Consider the following 11550-nt stretch of genomic DNA (forward strand, 5'->3'; position numbering starts at 1 on the left):
TGTGTTGTGTACCAGTTTAGGGTGCAATACGAGCGGGTTCCAGCTGCGGCCTTGCTGCGAGGGCCCGCAGCCTGTGTATACGAAGTAGGAGGCTCGGTAAGAAGCAGTAGCAAGTAGCGGAGATACCCTGACCTGTGGCAAGTAGTGCGGGGCTATGTGTGTGGTGGGCGGGTGTGCTGACGGCGTTGGCACTGCTGGAGCGCGGGATGCGCGTGTAGTGTGTTTATCGTTTGTGTGCGTTTAAAAAGCGCATTTTGTTGTTATTGGTTTTGAGTCGGATTAGCCCGTCAGTTTGCCCGAGTGGTCTAAGGGGTCACGTTCAGATCGTAATGTTTTCGAACGCGTGGGTTCAAATCCCACAGCTGACATATCCTTTTGCTGGCGAACATTAACGATCGTTGCAGTGTCTATAGCGTGCGCACGCGCCTCCTCTGCGATGAAACGGGTGTGTATGTGTTCCTCAGAGCGCTGCACACCATGCAGTCAATCGAGCATCGATCGCGAGGCCACACGTGTCCACTCACCGGCAAAGGCTTGTATCCGCTTTGCCAATCTGGATGCTTCGGTGTTGTCAAAATATGGCTTGCGGGGTCCAATGCACCGAGCATGATTTAGTGTGGCGAGTTGCGTATCCTTGGCAGTGTCGAGTGCTTGATGAAAACGGTTGAGTCGAGTGAGACTCGATCGGCCGACCTTGGGAGGCAGTCTCTGGGTAGTGCTGTGTTGTGTACCAGTTTAGGGTGCAATACGAGCGGGTTTCAGCTGCGGCCTTGCTGCGAGGGCCCGCAGCCTGTGTATACGAAGTAGGAGGCTCGATAAGAAGCAGTAGCAAGTAGCGGAGATACCCTGACCTGTGGCAAGTAGTGCGGGGCTATGTGTGTGGTGGGCGGGTGTGCTGACGGCGTTGGCACTGCTGGAGCGCGGCATGCGCGTGTGTAGTGTGTTTATCGTTTGGGTGCGTTTAAAAAGCGCATTTTGTTGTTTATGGTTTTGAGTCGGATTAGCCCGTCAGTTTGCCCGAGTGGTCTAAGGGGTTACGTTCAGGTCGTAATGTTTTCGAACGCGTGGGTTCAAATCCCACAGCTGACATATCCTTTTGCTGGCGAACATTAACGATCGTTGCAGTGTCTATAGCGTGCGCACGCGCCTCCTCTGCGATGAAACGGGTGTGTATGTGTTCCTCAGAGCGCTGCACACCATTGCAGTCAATCGAGCATCGATCGCGAGGCCACACGTGTCCACTCACCGGCAAAGGCTTGTATCCGCTTTGCCAATCTGGATGCTTCGGTGTTGTCAAAATATGGCTTGCGGGGTCCAATGCACCGAGCATGATTTAGTGTGGCGAGTTGCGTATCCTTGGCAGTGTCGAGTGCTTGATGAAAACGGTTGAGTCGAGTGAGACTCGATCGGCCGACCTTGGGAGGCAGTCTCTGGGTAGTGTTGTGTTGTGTACCAGTTTAGGGTGCAATACGAGCGGGTTTCAGCTGCGGCCTTGCTGCGAGGGCCCGCAGCCTGTGTATACGAAGTAGGAGGCTCGGTAAGAAGCAGTAGCAAGTAGCGGAGATACCCTGACCTGTGGCAAGTAGTGCGGGGCTATGTGTGTGGTGAGCGGGTGTGCTGACGGCGTTGGCACTGCTGGAGCGCGGGATGCGCGTGTAGTGTGTTTATCGTTTGTGTGCGTTTAAAAAGCGCATTCTGTTGTTTGTGGTTTTGAGTCGGATTAGCCCGTCAGTTTGCCCGTCTAAGGGGTCACGTTCAGGTCGTAATGTTTTCGAACGCGTGGGTTCAAATCCCACAGCTGACATATCCTTTGGCTGGCGAACATTAACGATCGTTGCAGTGTCTATAGCGTGCGCACGCGCCTCCTCTGCGATGAAACGGGTGTGTATGTGTTCCTCAGAGCGCTGCACACCATTGCAGTCAATCGAGCATCGGTCGCGAGGCCACACGTGTCCACTCACCGGCAAAGGCTTGTATCCGCTTTGCCAATCTGGATGCTTCGGTGTTGTCAAAATATGGCTTGTGGGGTCCAATGCACCGAGCATGATTTAGTGTGGCGAGTTGCGTATCCTTGGCAGTGTCGAGTGCTTGATGAAAACGGTTGAGTCGAGTGAGACTCGATCGGCCGATCTTGGGAGGCAGTCTCTGGGTAGTGTTGTGTTGTGTACCAGTTTAGGGTGCAATACGAGCGGGTTTCAGCTGCAGCCTTGCTGTGAGGGCCCGCAGCCTGTGTATACGAAGTAGGAGGCTCGGTAAGAAGCAGTAGCAAGTAGCGGAGATACCCTGACCTGTGGCAAGTAGTGCGGGGCTATGTGTGTGGTGAGCGGGTGTGCTGACGGCGTTGGCACTGCTGGAGCGCGGCATGCGCGTGTGTAGTGTGTTTATCGTTTGTGTGCGTTTAAAAAGCGCGTTTTGTTGTTTTTGGTTTTGAGTCGGATTAGCCCGTCAGTTTGCCCGAGTGGTCTAAGGGGTTACGTTCAGGTCGTAATGTTTTCGAACGCGTAGGTTCAAATCCCACAGCTGACATATCCTTTTGCTGGCGAACATTAACGATCGTTGCAGTGTCTATAGCGTGCGCACGCGCCTCCTCTGCGATGAAACGGGTGTGTATGTGTTCCTCAGAGCGCTGCACACCATTGCAGTCAATCGAGCATCGATCGCGAGGCCACACGTGTCCACTCACCGGCAAAGGCTTGTATCCGCTTTGCCAATCTGGATGCTTCGGTGTTGTCAAAATATGGCTTGCGGGGTCCAACGAACCGAGCATGATTTAGTGTGGCGAGTTGCGTATCCTTGGCAGTGTCGAGTGCTTGATGAAAACGGTTGAGTCGAGTGAGACTCGATCGGCCGACCTTGGGAGGCAGTCTCTGGGTAGTGTTGTGTTGTGTACCAGTTTAGGGTGCAATACGAGCGGGTTCCAGCTGCGACCTTGCTGCGAGGGCCCGCAGCCTGTGTATACGAAGTAGGAGGCTCGGTAAGAAGCAGTAGCAAGTAGCGGAGATACCCTGACCTGTGGCAAGTAGTGCGGGGCTATGTGTGTGGTGAGCGGGTGTGCTGACGGCGTTGGCACTGCTGGAGCGCGGGATGCGCGTGTAGTGTGTTTATCGTTTGTGTGCGTTTAAAAAGCGCATTTTGTTGTTTTTGGTTTTGAGTCGGATTAGCCCGTCAGTTTGCCCGAGTGGTCTAAGGGGTTACGCTCAGGTCGTAATGTTTTCGAACGCGTGGGTTCAAATCCCACAGCTGACATATCCTTTTGCTGGCGAACATTAACGATCGTTGCAGTGTCTATAGCGTGCGCACGCGCCTCCTCTGCGATGAAACGGGTGTTGTATTGTGTTTCCTCAGAGCCGCTGCACCACCATTGCAGTCAATCGAGCATCGATCGCGAGGCCCAAACGCGTCCACTCACCGGCAAAGGCTCATATCCGGCTTTGCCAATCGGGATGCCTTCGGCGTTGTCCAAAATATGGCTAAGGCGGGTATCCGATTTGCCAACCGAGCATGATTTAGTGTGGCTGAAAAATAGGGCTTGCGGTATCCCTTGGCACCAAGTATGATTCGGAGTGGCTTGATGAAAACGGTTGGAAGTGTCGAGTGAGTGATGAGACTCGATCGGCCGACCTTGGGAGGCAGTCTCTGGGTAGTGCTGTGTTGTCGTACCAGTTTAGGGTTGCAATACGAGCGGGTTTCAGCTGCGGCCTTGCTGTGAGGGCCCGCAGCCTGTGAGTATACGAAGTAGGAGGCTACCGGTGTAAGAAGCAGTAGCAAGTAGCGGAGATAACCCTGGGACCTAGTGGCAAGTAGTGCGGGTAGTATGTGTGTGGTGAGGGCGGGTGGCTGCTGACGGCGTTGGCAACTGGCTGGAGCGCCCCGGGATTGCGGCGTGTAGTGTGGGTTTATCGGTTTCGTGGGCGGGTAAAAAGCGCATTTTGTTGTTATTGGTTTTGAGTCGGGATTAGCCCGTCAGTTTGCCCGTCTAAGGGGTCACGTTCAAGAGGTCGTAATGTTTTCGAACGCGTGGGTTCAAATCCCACAAGCCTGACATTTATCCCTTTTGCTGGCGAACATTAACGATCGTTGCAGTGTTCTATAGCGTGGGCGCAAACCCCACGGCGGCCTTATCCTTTTCCTGGCGAACATGAAACGGGCGTTGTATTGTGTACCTCGTGAGCACGCCCCTCCTCTGCGATGAATCGAGCATCGATCGCGAGGCCTTCACCAGACCGCTGCACCACCATTGCAGTCAATCGAGCATCGATCGCAGAGGACCACACGTGTCCACTCACCGGCAAAGGCTTGTATCCGATTTGCCAATCTGGATGCTTCGGTGTTGTCAAAATATGGCTTGCGGGGTCCAATGCACCGAGCATGATTAAGTGTGGCGAGTTGCGTATCCTTGGCAGTGAGTGTCGAGTGCTTGATGAAAACGGTTGAGTCGAGTGAGACTCGATCGGCCGATCTTGGGAGGCAGTCTCTGGGTAGTGTTGTGTTGTGTACCAGTTTAGGGTGCAATACGAGCGGGTTCCAGCTGCGACCTTGCTGCGAGGGCCCGCAGTCTGTGTATACGAAGTAGGAGGCTCGGTAAGAAGCAGTAGCAAGTAGCGGAGATACCCTGACCTGTGGCAAGTAGTGCGGGGCTATGTGTGTGGTGAGCGGGTGTGCTGACGGCGTTGGCACTGCTGGAGCGCGGGATGCGCGATGTAGTGTGTTTATCGTTTGTGTGCGTTCAAAAAGCGCATTTTGTTGTTTTTGGTTTTTGAGTCGGATTAGCCCGTCAGTTTGCCCGAGTGGTCTAAGGGGTGACCTTCAGGTCGTAATGTTTTCGAACGCGTGGGTTCAAATCCCACAGCTGACATATCCTTTTGCTGGCGAACATTAACGATCGTTGCAGTGTCTATAGCGTGCGCACGCGCCTCCTCTGCGATGAAACGGGTGTGTATGTGTTCCTCAGAGCGCTGCACACCATTGCAGTCAATCGAGCATCGATCGCGAGGCCACACGTGTCCACTCACCGGCAAATGCTTGTATCCGCTTTGCCAATCTGGATGCTTCGGTGTTGTCAAAATATGGGCTTGTGGGGTCCAATGCACCGAGCATGATTTAGTGTGGCGAGTTGCGTATCCTTGGGCAGTGGTCGAGTGCTTGGATGAAAACGGTTGAGTCGAAGTGAGACTCGATCGGCCCGACCTTGGGGAGGCAGTCTCTGGGTAGTGATTGTGTTGTGTACCAGTTTAGGGTGCAATACGAGCGGGTTCCAGCTGCAGCCTTGCTGCGAGGGCCCGCAGCCTGTGTATACGAAGTAGGAGGCTCGGTAAGAAGCAGTAGCAAGTAGCGGAGATACCCTGACCTGTGGCAAGTAGTGCGGGGCTATGTGTGTGGTGAGCGGGTGTGCTGACGGCGCTGGCACTGCTGGAGCGCGGCATGTGCTTGTGTAGTGTGTTTATCGTTTGTGTGCGTTTAAAAAGCGCATTCTGTTGTTTGTGGTTTTGAGTCGGATTAGCCCGTCAGTTTGCCCGTCTAAGGGGTCACGTTCAGATCGTAATGTTTTCGAACGCGTGGGCTCAAATCCCACAGCTGACATATCCTTTTGCTGGCGAACATTAACGATCGTTGCAGTGTCTATAGAGTGCGCACGCGCCTCCTCTGCGATGAAACGGGTGTGTATGTGTTCCTCAGAGCGCTGCACACCATTGCAGTCAATCGAGCATCGATCGCGAGGCCACACGTGTCCACTCACCGGCAAAGGCTTGTATCCGCTTTGCCAATCTGGATGCTTCGGTGTTGTCAAAATATGGCTTGCGGGGTCCAATGCACCGAGCATGATTTAGTGTGGCGAGTTGCGTATCCTTGGCAGTGTCGAGTGCTTGATGAAAACGGTTGAGTCGAGTGAGACTCGATCGGCCGACCTTGGGAGGCAGTCTCTGGGTAGTGTTGTGTTGTGTACCAGTTTAGGGTGCAATACGAGCGGGTTTCAGCTGCGACCTTGCTGCGAGGGGCCGCACCCTGTGTATACGAAGTAGGAGGCTCCGTAAGAAGCGATAGCCAAGTAGCGGAGATACCCTGACCTGTGGCAAGGAGGGCGGGGCTATATGTGTGGGTGAGCGCGGGTGCTGACAGCCGGTGGCACTGGCTGGAAGCGCGGGATGCGCGGTGTAGGGGGGTAATCGTTTGTGTGCGTTCAAAAAGCGCATTTTGTTGCATTTGGGTTTGAGTCGGATTAGCCCGTCAGTTTGCCCGAGTGGTCTAAGGGGTTACGTTCAGGTCGTAATGTTTTCGAACGCGTAGGTTCAAATCCCACAGCTGACATATCCTTTTGCTGGCGAACATTAACGATCGTTGCAGTGTCTATAGCGTGCGCACGCGCCTCCTCTGCGATGAAACGGGTGTGTATGTGTTCCTCAGAGCGCTGCACACCATTGCAGTCAATCGAGCATCGATCGCGAGGCCACACGTGTCCACTCACCGGCAAAGGCTTGTATCCGCTTTGCCAATCTGGATGCTTCGGTGTTGTCAAAAATATGGCTTGCGGGGGTCCAATGCACCGAGCATGATTTAGTGTGGCCGAGTTGCGTATCCTTGGCAGTGTCGAGTGCTTGATGAAAACGGTTGAAGTCGAGTGAGACTCGATCCGCCCGATCTTGGGAGGCAGTCTCTGGGTAGTGTTGTGTTGTGTACCAGTTTAAGGGTGCAATACGGAGCGGGTTCCAGCTGCGGCCTTGCTGCGAGGGCCCCGCAGCCTTGTGTATACGAAGTAGGAAGGCTCGGTTAAGAAGCAGTAGCAAGGTAGCGGAGATACCCTGACCTGTGGCAAGTAGTGCGGGGCTATGTGTGTGGTGGGCGGGTGTGCTGACGGCGTTGGCACTGCTGGAGCGCGGGATGCGCGTGTAGTGTGTTTATCGTTTGTGTGCGTTTAAAAAGCGCATTTTGTTGTTTATGGTTTTGAGTCGGATTAGCCCGTCAGTTTGCCCGAGTGGTCTAAAGGGTTACGTTCAGGTCGTAATGTTTTCGAACGCGTGGGTTCAAATCCCACAGCTGACATATCCTTTTGCTGGCGAACATTAACGATCGTTGCAGTGTCTATAGCGTGCGCACGCGCCCTCCTCTGCGATGAAACGGGTGTGTATGTGTTCTTCAGAGCGCTGCACACCATTGCAGTCAATCGAGCATCGATCGCGAGGGCACACGTGTCCACTCACCGGCAAAAGGCTTGTATCCGCTTTGCCAATCTGGATGCTTCGGTGTTGTCAAAATATGGCTTTGCGGGGTCCAATGCACCGAGCATGATTTAGTGTGGCGAGTTGCGTATCCCTTGGCAGTGTCGAGTGCTTGATGAAAACCGGTTGAGTCGAGTGAGACTCGATCCGGCCGACCCTTTGGAGGCCAGCTCCTGGGTAGTGGTGGTGTTGTGTACCAGTTTAGGGTGCAAATACGAGCGGTGTTCCAGCTGCGGCCTTGCTGCGAGGGCCCCGCAGCCTGTGTATTACGAAGTAGGAGGCTCGGTAAGAAGCAGTAGCAAGTAGCGGAGATACCCTGACCTGTGGCAAGTAGATGCGGGGCTATGTGTGTGGTGAGCGGGGTGTGCTGACGGCGTCTGGCACTGCTGGAGCGGGGGCATGCGCGCGTGTAGTGTGTTTATCGTTTGTGTGCGTTTAAAAAGCAGCATTTTGTTGTTTTTGGCGTTTTGAGTCGGATTTAGCCCGTCAGTTTGCCCCGAGTGGGTCTAAGGGGTTCAACGTTTCAGGTCGTAAATGTTTTCGAAACGCGTGGGGTTCAAAATTCCCACAGCTGACATAATCCCTTTTGCTGGCGAACATTAACGATCCGTTGCAGTGTCTATAAGCGTGCGCACGCGCCCTCCTCTGCGATGAAACGGGTGTGTATGTGTTCCCTCAGAGCGCTGCACACCATTGCAGTCAATCGAGCATCGATCGCGAGGCCACACGTGTCCAACTCACCGGCAAAGGCTTGTATCCGCTTTGCCAATCTGGATGCTTCGGTGTTGTCAAAATATGGCTTGCGGGGTCCAATGCCACCGAGCATGATTTAGTGTGGCGAAGTTGCGTATTCCTTGGCAGTGTCGAAGTGCTTGATGAAAACGGTTGAGTCGAGTGAGACTCGATCGGCCCGACCTTGGGGAGGCAGTCTCTGGGTAGTGTTGTGTTGTGTACCAGTTTCGGGGAGCAATACGAGCGGTTTCCAGCTGCGGCCTTGCTGCGAGGGCCCGCAGCCTGTGTATACGAAGTAGGAGGCTCGGTAAGAAGCAGTAGCAAGTAGCGGCGATACCCTGACCTGTGGCAAGTAATGCGGGGCTATGTGTGTGGTGAGCGGGTGTGCTGACGGCGTTGGCACTGCTGGAGCGGGGGATGCGCGTGTAGTGTGTTTATCGTTTGTGTGCGTTTAAAAAGCGCATTTTGTTGTTTTTGGTTTTGAGTCGGATTAGCCCGTCAGTTTGCCCGAGTGGTCTAAGGGGTTACGTTCAGGTCGTAATGTTTTCGAACGCGTGGGTTCAAATCCCACAGCTGACATATCCTTTTGCTGGCGAACATTAACGATCGTTGCAGTGTCTATAGCGTGCGCACGCGCCTCCTCTGCGATGAAACGGGTGTGTATGTGTTCCTCAGAGCGCTGCACACCATTGCAGTCAATCGAGCATCGATCGCGAGGCCACACGTGTCCACTCACCGGCAAAGGCTTGTATCCGCTTTGCCAATCTGGATGCTTCGGTGTTGTCAAAATATGGCTTGCGGGGTTCAATGCACCGAGCATGATTTAGTGTGGCGAGTTGCGTATCCTTGGCAGTGTCGAGTGCTTGATGAAAACGGTTGAGTCGAGTGAGACTCGATCGGCCGACCTTGGGAGGCAGTCTCTGGGTAGTGTTGTGTTGTGTACCAGTTTAGGGTGCAATACGAGCGGGTTCCAGCTGCGGCCTTGCTGTGAGGGCCCGCAGCCTGTGTATACGAAGTAGGAGGCTCGGTAAGAAGCAGTAGCAAGTAGCGGAGATACCCTGACCTGTGGCAAGTAGTGCGGGGCTATGTGTGTGGTGAGCGGGTGTGCTGACGGCGTTGGCACTGCTGGAGCGCGGCATGCGCGTGTAGAGTGTGTATCTCTTGTGTGCGCTTCTAAAACGCACATTGTGGTGTTTTGTGTTTTAGAGTGATTATCCCCCGTCATTGTGCCCGTGTGCTAAAGGGGTATAATCTCAGGGTGTTATTTTTTTTAGAACGCGTGGGGTTCATCTCCCACAGCATGACATATCCTTTTTGCTGGCGAGCATCTAATCGATCGTTGCAGTGTCTATAGCGTGCGCACGCGCCTCCCTCTGCGATGAAACGGGTGTGTATGTGTTCCTCAGAGCGCTGCACACCATTGCAGTCAATCGAGCATCGATCGCGAGGCTCACACGTGTCCACTCACCGGCAAAGGCTTGTATCCGCTTTGCCAATCTGGATGCTTCGGTGTTGTCAAAATATGGCTTGTGGGGTCCAATGCACCGAGCATGATTTAGTGTGGCGAGTTGCGTATCCTTGGTCAGTGTCGAGTGCTTGATGAAAACGGTTGAGTCGAGTGAGACTCGATCGGCCCGACCTTCGGGAGGCAGTCTCTGGGGTAGTGTTGTGTTGTGTACCAGTTTAGGGTGCAATACGAGCGGGTTTCCAGCTGCGGGCCTTGCTGCGAGGGGCCCGGCAGCCTGTGTATACGAAGTAGGAGGCTCGGTAAGAAGCAGTAGCAAGTAGCGGAGATACCCTGACCTGTGGCAAGTAGTGCGGGGCTATGTGTGTGGTGAGCGGGTGTGCTGACGGCGTTGGCACTGCTGGAGCGCGGGATGCGCGTGTAGTGTGTTTATCGTTTGTGTGCGTTTAAAAAGCGCATTCTGTTGTTTGTGGTTTTGAGTCGGATTAGCCCGTCAGTTTGCCCGTCTAAGGGGTCACGTTCAGGTCGTAATGTTTTCGAACGCGTGGGTTTAAATCCCACAGCTGACATATCCTTTTGCTGGCGAACATTAACGATCGTTGCAGTGTCTATAGCGTGCGCACGCGCCTCCTCTGCGATGAAACGGGTGTGTATGTGTTCCTCAGAGCGCTGCACACCATTGCAGTCAATCGAGCATCGATCGCGAGGCCACACGTGTCCACTCACCGGCAAAGGCTTGTATCCGCTTTGCCAATCTGGATGCTTCGGTGTTGTCAAAATATGGCTTGCGGGGTTCAATGCACCGAGCATGATTTAGTGTGGCGAGTTGCGTATCCTTGGCAGTGTCGAGTGCTTGATGAAAACGGTTGAGTCGAGTGAGACTCGATCGGCCGACCTTGGGAGGCAGTCTCTGGGTAGTGTTGTGTTGTGTACCAGTTTAGGGTGCAATATGAGCGGGTTTCAGCTGCGACCTTGCTGTGAGGGCCCGCAGCCTGTGTATACGAAGAAGGAGGCTCGGTGAGAAGCAGTAGCAAGTAGCGGAGATACCCTGACCTGTGGCAAGTAGTGCGGGGCTATGTGTGTGGTGGGCGGGTGTGCTGACGGCGTTGGCACTGCTGGAGCACGACATGCGCGTGTGTAGTGTGTTTATCGTTTGTGTGCGTTTAAAAAGCGCATTTTGTTGTTTTTGGTTTTGAGTCGGATTAGCCCGTCAGTTTGCCCGAGTGGTCTAGAGTGTTTATCGTTTGTGTGCGTTTAAAAAGCGCATTTTGTTGTTTTTGGTTTTGAGTCGGATTAGCCCCGTCAGTTTGCCCGTCTAAGGGGTCCCGTTCAGGTCGTAATGTTTTCGAACGCGTGGGTTCAAATCCCACAGCTGACATATCCTTTTGCTGGCGAACATTAACGATCGTTGCAGTGTCTATAGCGTGCGCACGCGCCTCCTCTGCGATGAAACGGGTGTGTATGTGTTCCTCAGAGCGCTGCACACCATTGCAGTCAATCGAGCATCGATCGCGAGGCCACACGTGTCCACTCACCGGCAAAGGCTTGTATCCGCTTTGCCAATCTGGATGCTTCGGTGTTGTCAAAATATGGCTTGCGGGGTCCAATGCACCGAGCATGATTTAGTGTGGCGAGTTGCGTATCCTTGGCAGTGTCGAGTGCTTGATGAAAACGGTTGAGTCGAGTGAGACTCGATCGGCCGACCTTGGGAGGCAGTCTCTGGGTAGTGTTGTGTTGTGTACCAGTTTAGGGTGCAATACGAGCGGGTTCCAGCTGCGACCTTGCTGCGAGGGCCCGCAGCCTGTGTATACGAAGTAGGAGGCTCGGTAAGAAGCAGTAGCAAGTAGCGGAGATACCCTGACCTGTGGCAAGTAGTGCGGGGCTATGTGTGTGGTGAGCGGGTGTGCTGACGGCGTTGGCACTGCTGGAGCGCGGCATGTGCTTGTGTAGTGTGTTTATCGTTTGTGTGCGATTAAAAAGCGCATTTTGTTGTTTTTGGTTTTGAGTCGGATTAGCCCGTCAGTTTGCCCGTCTAAGGGGTCCCGTTCAGGTCGTAATGTTTTCGAACGCGTGGGTTCAATTCCCACGCCTGACATATCCTTTGCCTGGCGCCCACTAACGATCGTGCAGTGTCTATAG

General features: G+C 54.0%; 1 pseudogene across 1 annotated transcript; it reads left to right on the top strand.

Annotated features, from left to right (window-relative positions):
* The first annotated feature begins 10712 nt into the window (after positions 1 to 10712).
* PITG_28708 lies at positions 10713 to 10789 on the top strand (annotated as a pseudogene). Its single transcript has one exon. The product of its transcript is annotated as a tRNA-OTHER (tRNA).
* Positions 10790 to 11550: the final 761 nt, after the last annotated feature.

The sequence above is a fragment of the Phytophthora infestans genome, genomic scaffold (genome assembly GCF_000142945.1).
Source record: "Phytophthora infestans T30-4 supercont1.42 genomic scaffold, whole genome shotgun sequence".
NCBI classification, from domain to species: Eukaryota; Oomycota; class Peronosporomycetes; order Peronosporales; family Peronosporaceae; genus Phytophthora; species Phytophthora infestans.